This window comes from Schistocerca gregaria, chromosome 8 (assembly GCF_023897955.1).
Source record: "Schistocerca gregaria isolate iqSchGreg1 chromosome 8, iqSchGreg1.2, whole genome shotgun sequence".
NCBI classification, from domain to species: domain Eukaryota; kingdom Metazoa; phylum Arthropoda; class Insecta; order Orthoptera; family Acrididae; genus Schistocerca; species Schistocerca gregaria.
In genome coordinates this window covers 127,547,954-127,560,359 of record NC_064927.1, presented here as the reverse complement: position 1 = coordinate 127,560,359, position 12,406 = coordinate 127,547,954, and the positions used below count along the sequence as shown (strand labels likewise).

The window sequence follows — 12,406 nt, the reverse complement described above, 5'->3', positions numbered from 1 at the left end:
ACGTTATGTGTGTTAGGCATTGATAAATTTCGGTGCGATTCTGGAAGAACACAAGTAAAAAATTAAGTAAAAATGAAGATGATATTACATGAACGAAAATGCTTTGTAAATCTACTTTTTACCAGAACTATGTAAAGCACAAAAGAAAATATATAAATTAACTGGTCACAATTGTATATAAAGGATTACAAATGTTAAATGTCCATATGTACAGTATATACAGTTACATATTTTGTTCAGAGATAAATTCAGAAGATGACTGTTTTTGCTTGGCTTGACATTTATACACATACTCGGGAACATCCCATATGGCAGTCCAGCGGTAATCTGCTAAAATAGTAGAGCTCCTCTTTCTGGCATACCTCTTCTCAAATGTGTCTGCAGCTCGTGGTCTCGCAGTCGCGTTCTCGCTTCCCGAGCACGGGGTCCTGGGTTTTGCTCCCGGCGGCATTGGGGATTTTCACCTGCCTCAAAAAGAGTGAGTGTTTGTGTTGTCCTCATCATTTCATCGTCACTCATGAAAATGGTATCACTGGACTGAGAAAAGTTTAGGAATTTGTACGGGCACTGATAACCGCACAGTTGAGTGCCCCACAAACCAATCATCATCTTCTTCTTGTTCTTTTTCTTCTTCGTTTCAAATACCGTATTTACTTGAATCTAAGCCGCACTCGAATCTAAGCGGCACATGAAAAATGAGACTCGAAATCAAGGGAAAAAAATTTTCCCGAATCTAAGCCGCACCTTAAATTTGAGACTCGAAATTCAAGGGGAGAGAAAAGTTTTAGACCGCACCTCCAAATCAAAACAAAGTTGGTCAATTCTAATATGAGACACAATTCAGGTCGAATGAATGACGATACATCTATAGTACTTTGGTTCGAGTCGTAAGCTTAGCAGTTAAGCTTTACCAGGTAGCCATTGGTATGCATCAGGCACTCCATCTGTATTTATACGGGTATCCTTCCTATTTCACGTGCTTCATCTGGTTTGAATTGATTGCTTTTTTCTTTGTTCTAATAAGTGCCGTTCTCTTTGGTATAGGTGTTTGTCACTCTAAGCTAAAAATGCATTACTGTACTGTGTAATGCATTGTTTGTCACATTCTGACAATGAGTGTTTATGGCTTGTTGTCACTCGCGGCATGGCTTGCTTTTGTGCACACTACCGCACTTATAAAAAAACAAGAGAGAGAGAGAGAGAGAGAGAGAGAGAGAGAGAGAGAGAGAGAGAGAGAGAGAAATAGTCTCATTAGCGAAACAATGGCAAGAGACTTCCATTTGTTGTTACGTACACTGCTGCTTTCTTTGATAATGATCAACAAGAACCAAACAATAGACTGCGTATGATAGAAGATGTTCTGAACGAGAGTTTAGCGAAAATTTTTCTCCCTTTGAAAATCTTTGCAGACGCCCCTTTAGTACATTATATTCTGCACAGAAATTAGTCATCTTAGATTTAAAAATCCAGTCAATTGCCATGCTTCATTTCTGTCTGTATCACTATTAGGCATAAGAATAATACAAATATAAACATAACATGATATGTATATTCTTCCGTGTTTGCTGTTGTCTCACTCTAGTTCCGTAGTTTATTAGGCAGACAGGATTTAAATGAGATAGCAGCAAACATGAAAGAATACATGGCAAAATGTTTATATTCATATTATTCTTATGCTGAAGAGAAGAATGCATGTGATTCACAATTCATAAAAGCTCCTATTAGGTACCATCTCTTCTCACAGGTAGGAAAGAATTCAGAACGTAGAGTTCGCCATATTGACAAACATCCCAAACAGTCTTGCCATTGGGATTTTCGTAGTACATTGAAATGCTGCTACATTCAAAGATGAACAACACGGAATTTGTATTTACTTCGTTGGGCAATGTATGAAAATGCAGTGGTCGAAACTTGGGGCGGAGAAAAAAGCTCGTCTTCCACCTTTTTATCTTTAAATTTATTTACTGGCGCAGAGGTTTTGGCGCCAGTATTTATCTTTGTACCTGCAAAGCATACCTGTGTGGCGCTACATATATTCAACGGCAGAAGTTATTTGTGGCCACACCTCCCAACATTTTTCAGAACTTCCCCTTACTTTGCACTTGATTCTAAGCCGCATGTGGTTTTTTTGTATTACAAAAACCGGGAAAAAAGTGTGGCTTGGATTCGAGTAAATACAGTATGGCAAAATCTAGATGAAATCACTCCCCATGTTCATCACTTACTGCACCACAATCTTTGGGGAAGAAGTCAAGATGACTATGTAAGAAATGCATTTTCAGTGACTTGTTGCAACCAAGTATTTCATAAGATGACAACATGTTATCTACAATCTCCTTGTAATTTATTGCTCATTTGTTCCATAAGAACTGTAAACAGACTGTCTTAAAACATTCTCATGCATGCTTCTCATCAGCTTGTATGGTGGCATCAAAAGTATGGTCTCCGAAAAGCACTCGAATCTGTGGGCCTACAAAGATGTGCACCTTTACTTTGTCATCACTTAAGTAAGGGAATTTTTGCCTTAAGTAATTAAGTGCTTCACCGTCTTTGTTCATTCCCTTAACAAAGTTATTCATGGGAATCGACTTGATGTGCAAGGGCGGGAGCAGAATCTTTGAAGGGTCTGTTAGAGGTTCACTCTTAATGTTATTTATATGTGGTTGAAGAGATTTCCTGGTGTGCCATTCATGTTTACTATAATGAGATGGAGGATACTCTAACTGCATACCTAGTAGCAGTGCAACCACTTTGAAGTCACCACACGTTTGCCATTGAGAGTAATTATTCTTGATGGCTTCTAGTAAAATTTTCATATTTTGGTATGACTCTTTCATATACACACTGTGCGGAACTGGAATAAAAGGAAGCTCATTACCTGTATGTAAAAGCACTGCTTTTAAGCTCAACTCTGAGAATCAATAAAGAGTCTCCACTCATCAGGGTTTTAATAAATTCTGAGATCCTTCATTAGACCATTAAAAAAAAGGAGTGAATTGTTGCTCTCTTCTGCGGTGGAATCTTGAGGCTAAAATCTCAGCCTTAGCTTTAGAGAGCTCCAAATCTCTAATGAGATGACCTAACTCATTTTGAGACAATTTTTGTGGATCATCAGTTGGTGATATATTTGGAAGAAACTCTGGATCTTGTGATTTACATGGTTCAGGACATTCAGAATCCTTATCAGAAGTAATCTCGTACTCTGTCAGTGTTTCAGGTATTGGCAATCCTTCCCCGTGTAGAACTGTACATATGGCAGATGGAATGTTAGGGTAGATCACTGTCTGCTTCTTCTTCTTCTTCTTCTTCTTCTTCTTCTTCTTAGATATTCCTTTCTTGATAGGAGGAACCATACAAAAGTAGCAGTCACTGACATGGTTAGTTGGCTCATGGGCATTGCAAAGGGCATTGAACGTCCTTTCCCATACATCCAGTTCCTGAGGTTGCTGGCACAAGTGTTCCAGATCACATGTGGAGCCCAGGGTTTATCTTGAGCACCTATTTTGCACCCAAAATAACAGCTTTTTTAATCAATGGAGTTATTTGCTGTTTTTATGAAGCAAATTTCACTTCTTGACACACATAGCAAAATGTCTCAGCACTATTAACACAAACTCTTGGCATTTTTGTTCACTTCAGAAGCAGTCAACTTGAACAACTGGTAGTTAATCTGGAAACAAATATGCAAAAATTATTACCTGCATTAATAAATTCACTGAAGTTGAAGAGGAGGGAGACAAAAAGTCACTAAAATTGGTATCAAAATGTTTATGTCCAAAATATTGCACACAAGTAAGGCCAAGGACAATAATGTAATCCATTGTTACTAGTTATTTTGACTTTGATGAACCATTATATTATTTGATTTTAAACTTAACATAAAAATCTGTGTATAATTATCTCACTGCAATAAAACAGTGTAAAATGAAAACTAGAGCTAATTTTGAATTGTCTTTGTGATATTCATGATCAGCACATTAGAATTGATAGGAATCGGCTATTTTCATTTGATTTACATTTCATTGTTGCATAGTGCTATTATAGTCTTGCAGAACACCCAACATTGCTTGAGCACACTTGAGTAGAGTTTCCTGTACCAATAACTTGCACCCTCCAACAAAAAGTTTTTGTTCACTCAGGCCTCAGCTGCTTTTACTATCACAGCAGTAACACAATGAATGACCTCTTCTGTCAGTGGTCTCATCTGCTAAGACGACAACAGCCTTCCAGCAGCTAGTTCCTGAATCACCTCATTCTTTCGTTGTTTTTTTTTTTTTACTGAAGATACAACAATTCCCTCGTTGTCTTGATGCATGCAGCACCTTAAACAAAACTAACCCTGCTGTTACCATTCAGTTTAAAAACAATCTAAATCAGTGTGAACAAAATTTATTACTTCATTGAATATACTGTTGCAAGCTGAAAACTAAAATTTGATTTTCATGCTTTTTAGTATCGGTAACGACTGCTTGCCTTTGAGAAATTCATTCATCCACCGCCAAAAATCTTCATTTTCCAGTTTCTAAAGAGGAATGTTCACTTTCAAAAAAGTTTTGGCAGTCCTTCGAGCCAGATATTTGCAATCGTTTTTCTTTTTCTTGGAAACTTGAAACCAGCCCCTGATCAACGCTTGTCACTTTATTTGCAAATTGGAATTCTTGGCTGTATTTCCTTTGTGCTTCTCATTCTGCACATGTTTCAGTACAGTATCTTTTTCCATCCAAAGATATCCTACTGTTGTTGTATTTACAGAATACTGTATATTTATCAGGAACATACAGATTATCAGCTTCAAACTCCAGTGCTATTTCATTGGCAGTAAGTGCATGCTTTGGCATTTTTTACAATTACGGAACTGCTTCTGTGAATGAGATCCAGGTAAGCAGCAAGCACAACATAACACGGACAGTACTGCACTCTTTGGACAGAGATGTGAAACAACAACCACTCTGCACAGCCAAATATCTTGCAGTAAGGCAAATTTTGACTTGATAAATACAGCTGTAAATAATCATTTTTTGACACAGAAAATCTTCAAACTACTTTTGATGGCAATATTCATTGTCAGTGAGTGGATTCCCTTTCAGATGCATTGGAAGCAATTGTGGTACAGGTGCAAATGATCTCAACACTCACCATTTGCAACATTTACTTACCTCAAGGCAGGCCAGTTACTTACACTGAGTTACCACCTTATTCCAACAACTTTAATCCCCTTTTCTCCTACTTGAGGATTTTAATGCGAACACCTCCCCTCTCCCTCCTCCTGTGGGGAATGTACCACTTCATCTGGTAGGGGCCATCTACTTAAGCAGCTTTTTATCAACCAATGAAACGTTATCTTCCCCCGTCTCACGACTTTGCTACTTCGGTCACTTCATAGTGGCCTTTGTGACAGTGATCACTTTCCAGTGATGTTATCACTTCCTTGTTACTGATCCTGTCGCCTTCATGCGCTGCCAGGTAGTCGGACTACTACTGCTGTGTCGCACTCCTCATTCCATTCCTCCTGGAAGGAACTCACTGTTGTGTGGCCCCTCCACATTGATCATACCAGACTGACCCACAGTTGTATTTTAAGTAACAAGCCACAGTTGTGGAGCTGTACTGACAGTTACTCATCTCCTGGAGTAATGCTCCCTCCTTCTGGCCCTCCTTGCTAAGCCTGGCCGCCTGAGTTCTTTCCCTTTCATGTTGGTGGGAAACTCATAGACAATTGAACTGATTCTTCGTTTCCTCTGTGACAGTGGTTTTTATTCTCAAGTATAATGTTTTAATCAGAGGAGGAAGGGGGTGATGGTTGCATCTCTTGCCACATGCTGGGCCAGGAGGACTCCTGACTCCTCATTTGCTTGCTACCGCCTGCCTTTCGTCCTTTCTTCTGCTATAATTTCTTTTAGGAGTTTTGCCTTTTGTTCTGCCGCATCTTGTTTCCCATTTTAGAAGTAGCACTTTGTTGATTCTATCCTCCTCTTTATGCTTTGCCCATGATGGATTGGGAGTGGTACAGATTTTCATGCAAGGGTCCTGGCTGATGCCCAAGTGTGGACTTAATTATTTCCTCTCAATTTATTGCCCTTACTCAGGTTGATGAGGTCAAATGCCGGTGAGATTTCTCTGTTCATTACTCTAACCAATGTACCAATCCAATTCGTATACCTCAACTTCCCCGTAAATCATTTTTCAGCTCTGGCACCAGTATTGCCTGCAATGCCTCACTTTTACCACTCCTACGTTGTTTTCTCATCAAAGTACATTACTGGTTCTGTCATATAAATGGACGAGTGAACCCTTGACTGAGGGACTGATGACATCACTGTTTAGTCCCTCATCCCAATCAACGAGCCAACCTAATAGAAGGTGTACGAAGAATAAAATCTTGAGGGATTCATGTTGACTTGCAACTGACGTAGACTGAGAGTGTTACTGCCTACAGGAAGTGATTAGCTTCAGCATTCTATGCACTTAGAATAATGAATTCAGTCTCCAGCAGCTTAAGTGTGTATTTCACACATTGTGTGGAACAAATGATCAGAATGTACAGTTTTTGAACAACAAAAAAGGGCTGTGTGAATTATATAACAAAACGTAGCAAGAGAACTTGCTGTACTAAGTTGTTTAAATCTATGGGAATCATGACTGTTCCATTTGAACACATCTTGCAAAGCTAGCAGAAAAGGAGAGAAGTAAAAAGACTCGGTGTGATGGTGGAATGACGGTTGTATAGTGCTGGAATGGGAACAGCGAAGGAGCTGGATGGGTGACGACAATGATTAACAAAGGTTGAGGCCAAGAGGGTTATGGGAACATAGGATGTATTGCAGGGAAAGTTCCCACTTATGCAGTTCAGATAAGTTGGTGTTTGTGGAAAGGATCCTTATGGCACAGGCTGTGAAGCATTCATTGAAATGAAGGATTTCACATTTGGCAGCGTGCTCAGCTACAGGATGATACACCTGTTCCTTGGTCACAGTTTGTCAGTGGTTATTCATGTGGACAGCCAGGTTGTTAGTTGTCATACCCACAAAGAATGCAGCACAGTGGTTACAGCTTAGCTTGTAGATCACATGGCTGGTTTCACAGGTAGTCCTACCTTTGATGGGATACGTGATGTTTGTGAACCTGAAGCAGGTGATGGTGGGAGAATGTATGGGACAGGTCTGGCATCTAGATCCATTACGGAGGTATGAGCCAAGGTAAGGGATTGGGAGCAGGGGTTGTGTAGGGATAGACGAGTATATTGTGTAGGTTCGGTGGACCGTGGAACACCACTGTAGAAGGGGTGGAATACCACTTTGGGAGGGGTGGGAAGGGTAGTTGGCAGAACATTTCTCATTTCAGGTCGCGATGAGAGGTAGTCGAAACACCGGCAGACAAGTTAATTCACTCCCTCCAGTCCTGGGTGGTACTGAGTTATAAGGGGAATCCTCCTCTGTGGCCGGACAGTGGGACTTTGGGAGATGGTGGGGGACTGGAAAGATCAGGCACAGGAGATTTGTTTCTTTACAAGGTTGGGCGCATAATTATGGTCTGTGGAGGCTTCAATAAGACTCTCGGTATATTTCAAAGAGGACAGCTCGCCACTCCAGATGCGATGACCATGAGTGGCTAGACTCTATGTAAGGGACTTCTTTGTATGGAACGGGTGGACGGAGGTACTGATATAACTGTCTTTCAGGTGGAGGTCAACATCTAAGAACATGGCTTGTTGCATTGAATAGGACTAGATGAAGCAAATGGGGGAGGAGTTGTTGATGTTCTGTAGGAATGCGGATAGGGTGTCCTCACCCTCAGTCCAGATCGCAAAGATGTTATCAAGTGAGTTTAGGAGGATTCCTCTAGATTGTCCATGAATGGGTTGGCATAGAATGGTGCCATGCAGTTGCCTATAGCCATACCCCAGATTTGTTTGTATGTAATGTCTTCAAAGGAGAAGTAATTGTGGGTGAGGATATAGTTGATTATGGCGACTAGGAAGAAGATTGTTGGTTTGGAATTTGTTGGGTGTTTGGAAAAGTAGTGTTCAATAGCAGTAAAGCCATGTTAGTGTAAAAGGAGGTGGAATCAATAGTGACAAACAGGGCACTGTTTGGTAAAGGGACAGGAACTGTGGAGAGTCGGTGGATGAAATGGTTGGTACGTTTTATGTAGGAGGGTAGGTTCTGGCTAAGAAGTTGTGGGTGTTGGTCTATGAGAGCAGAGATTCTCTCAATGGGGGCACAGTAACCGGCCACAATGGGGCGTCCTGGGTTATTGGGTTTATGAACTTTAGGAAGCATGTAGAAGGTGAGATTACAGGGAGTGGTAGGGGTGAGCAGATAGATGGACTCCGAGGAGTGATTCTGAGATGGGCCTAAGGATTTGAGGAGTGACTGGAGATCCTATTGAATTTCTGGAATGGGGTCACTGTGGCAAAGTTTGTAGGAGGAAGTATCCAACAGCTGGTGGAGGAGTCCTTCTTCCAGGTAATCCTTGCGGTTCAAAAGAACAGTGGTGGAACCTTTGCCCACAGGTCGGATTATAAGGTCAGGATCACTTTTTAGATGGTGGATTGCGGTTCTTTTTGAGGATGTAAAATTAGTTTGCATGTTGAGGGATTTGGGGAATGATGTCAGGGCAAGGTTCGAAGTTAAGAAATTCTGGGAAGTTAACTGGTTGTGATTTGGAGGCAATGGGGGGTGGATCATGGTTGGATGGAAGAGTGAACTGAGTTAGGCAGGTTGAGTCTGATTGGTAGGGTTGGTAGAGAAAAAGTGTTTCCACTGTATGAACGAGAGAAGGTCTTCAAAAAGACCTGCATGTTTGAATTTGGAAGTGGGCAAAAGGTGGGGACTTTTGAAGGAGCTGATATTTCTGTGGGGCTAAGGCTTCTGGAGGAAAGGTTCATGACTGTGTTACGGGTCTGATTAGGTTCTGGACGGTAGTGGCGGGAAGAAGTTTCAGAGGGTGAGGTAAGTGTACTAAGTCTGCAAGACAGGGTGTGTCAGCTATGAGGTGACGGGGGTCTGGGGGGGGGGGGGGGGAAGTTTGGAGGTTTTGTAGAGGTGATGGACAATGGTACTTAAAGGCAGGAGTAGGAAGTGAACAGGGTGGAGAACATTTTGAGGTGGTGGCGTGCATCTTGCGTTAGTTCCAGGAGGGCAAGAGTTTCATTGTGTGTTATGGGTTCCAGGAATTTGGAACTGCATAGCAGGAGAATTTTGTGGATGGAGAGAATGAACTCCAAGAAAGTTTGGGCTTGGTTGATATGGTTTTGCAGGACTGTGTTGGTGAAGGCTAAGGATTGGTGGAATCTGAACAGGTGGAGGTCATTCTGGAAGGAGGGGTGGTAGCTGGAGATAGGTAGTATGAGGATAAAGCCATTTGGGGGGATTGCATGAGCCAAGCAACAATGCAGGAACAGTATGTGGGACTGGGTTCTGGCTAGGGACAAGGAAACTCTTATGCATTGATGCAGATGGAAGGAGCAAGGCTCCATGGTGGCGGAAAAAAAATGGAAAAATGCCTTCATCAGCCGTAATTATTCTCCCAAGCTTGTACAAAACAAATCTCCTGGACCTTATCTTTCCAGTCTCCCACCACCTCCCAAAAACCCACCACCCGACCACAGAGGAGCATTCCACATGTAGCTCAGTACCACCCAGCACTGGAGCAACTGAATTACACTCTCCACCAGGGTTTCACTATCTTCGTGTCGTACCCTGTTGAGAAATGTCCTGGCCACTATCCTTCCCACCCCTCCCACAGTGGTGTTCCACCATCCACCGAACCAACACAATATACTTGTCTACTCTTCCACAATCCCTGCTACCAACCCCTTACCTCATGGCATAACCTTTAATAGACCTAGATTCAAGGTCTGTCCTATACATCCTTCCACCAACACCTACTCCAGTCCAGTCACATCATCACCCATCCCATCAAAGGAAGGGCTACCTGTGAAACCAGTCAAGTGATCTACAAGCTAAGCTGTTAACCACTGTGCTTCATTCTATGTGGGCATAACAACCAATAAGCTGTCTGTCCGCATGAATGGCCACCGATAAACTGTGGCCAAGAAACAAGTGGACCACCCTCTTGCTGAGCACGCCGCCAAACATGATATCCTTCATTGTAATGACTTCTTCACAACCTGTGCCTTATGGATCCTTCCCAACAACACAAGCTTTTCTCAACTGCACTGGTGGGAACTTTCCCTGTAATATATTCTATGTTACCGTAACCCTCTTCTCCTCAAACTTCGTTAATCATTGTCCTCACCCATCCAGCCCCTTCCCTGTTCCCATTCCAAAACTACACAGTCTCGAATGAAAAACAGTCCACAGTTGCACTAAATTATGTTTATTTTAAACCTTGACCATGGTTTCAGCTATAATAATATAGCCTTCTCCAGAAGTCATACACAGTAATAAATGAAAAATGTCTTAGCCCAGCGGCATTTTTCATTTATGATTGTGTATGACTTCTGAAGAAGGCTATATTATTATAAATGAAAAATGTCTTAGCCCAGCGGCATTTTTCATTTATGATTGTGTATGACTTCTGAAGAAGGCTATATTATTATAACTGAAACCATGGCCAATGTTTAAAATAAACATAATGTAGTGCAACTGTGGGCTATTTTGAACTCAAAGTAAAATCATCTAGTTGCTGGAATGACATCGTTCCACACTACTTACAGAATGCAACAATGAGTTAATAAAACCAATAACACATCTAATTAACAGTTCAGTTGGCCAGGGGACCTTTCCAGAGCTTTTAAAAATCACTGAGATACAACCAGTGTATAAAAAGGGGGCTATCACAGACATAAATAATTACCAGCCAATCTCTTTGACTTCAACACTTGGCAAGCTTCTTGAAAGAATAATTCTAGATCAAATGGAATCCTTCTTCTGGAAATACAAAATATTAAACAAAACACAACATGGGTTTCTAAAGGGACGATCTACAGTAACAGCATTAGCAACTTTTTTCTATGAACTACTGAACAGGCTGGATGAAGGAAACAAAGTTATAGGGACTTTCCTAGATCTGTCTAAAGCATTCGATTCTGTGAATCGTGCAGTACTGTTATCCAAGTTAGAAAATTACAGAATAAGAGCAGTAGCTCTAAAATTACTAAGTTCTTATCTCCGTGATAGAAGACAGTGCACAAAACTATATTATAAGAATGAAAGTAAGATCCAAACAGTAAAGTCAGCATACAGAACACTCGGTTGTGAAGTTCCCCAAGGAAATTTACTTGGACCATTCTTTTTTACGGTATATATTAATGATATAACATGGTCGCAAAACTCCAAACTAATGAACTATGCTGATGATACATCTTTTATTAGCTGGGCAGCATTCCAAAGCAACAAAGAGAACTTTGAAATGATCACAGAATATCTAATAGTGAATAAGCTTACACTGAATAAGGACAAGAGACTGTAGTAATAAAGTTCTTGCATCATTTTAATAATACTCATACTCAATCACGTTCTACAGTTGAAACATCTGACAAACATAAGTTTTTAGGTATATTGATTGATGAACATCTCACTTGGAAAGAGCATATCAGCTCCACCTGTAAAAAGATTTCTAGTAATATTTACTTACTAAAACGTCTTGCAAATATAATAGCTCCCCTTGTCCTTAAACAAGTGTATTATGGGTTAATACACTCACATCTGCAATATGGGATCGAGGTCTGGGGTGGGGCACCCACTGTCTATATGGATCGCATTTTCAGGCTTCAAAAGAGAGCAGTTAGGATAATTGCTAATATAAGCAAATGCCAGTCCTGTAGGGACTATTTCAAAAAATATAAATTACTGACTGTGTATTCATTGTATGTATTTTAGACCATAATGTTTGTAAAAGAGAATGAGGAAAATAGTGTAAAGAACAGTGACACCCATGGGAGACAATTCTATAATAAGTTGCCAAAAAATATACAGCAACTCCAAGGCAATCTTTTCAATGGCAAGTTGAAAAATTTGTCAATAGAAAAATGTTTATACTCATTAAAACAATTCTGAGCTGCAGCACTGTTAGTTTATTCTTTTACATACTGCAGTATATTAGTGGTGGTATTGTTATAATTGGCTAATTGATGTATATAATCATTATATGTATGGAGTGATATATAATGTGCTAATGTGTTATAACATTATTGCATGGGATGATATACAATGGGCTACTTGATGTATATATTCATTCTTGGACTGACATGATATTGATATAATTGTACAAAAAATTGACGATGTCCAAGACTGTAAAGTTAATATGGACAAATAAACATTATAAACATTATTATTATTATTATTGTTGTTGTTGTTGTTATTATTATTATTATTATTATTATGCATCATTTCAGAGCACTTCATGTATCTTGCATGCTTTTGCATCATTTAAAAAAATT

The 12,406-nt window shown here is 40.3% G+C and overlaps 1 protein-coding gene across 2 annotated transcripts in view; it reads left to right on the top strand.

The window, feature by feature from the left end:
* The window catches only part of LOC126284056 (anoctamin-1-like), a 124,491-nt gene that overhangs the window by 56,916 nt on the left and 55,169 nt on the right, over nt 1-12,406 (top strand). The gene's annotated exons all lie outside the window — the stretch shown is intronic.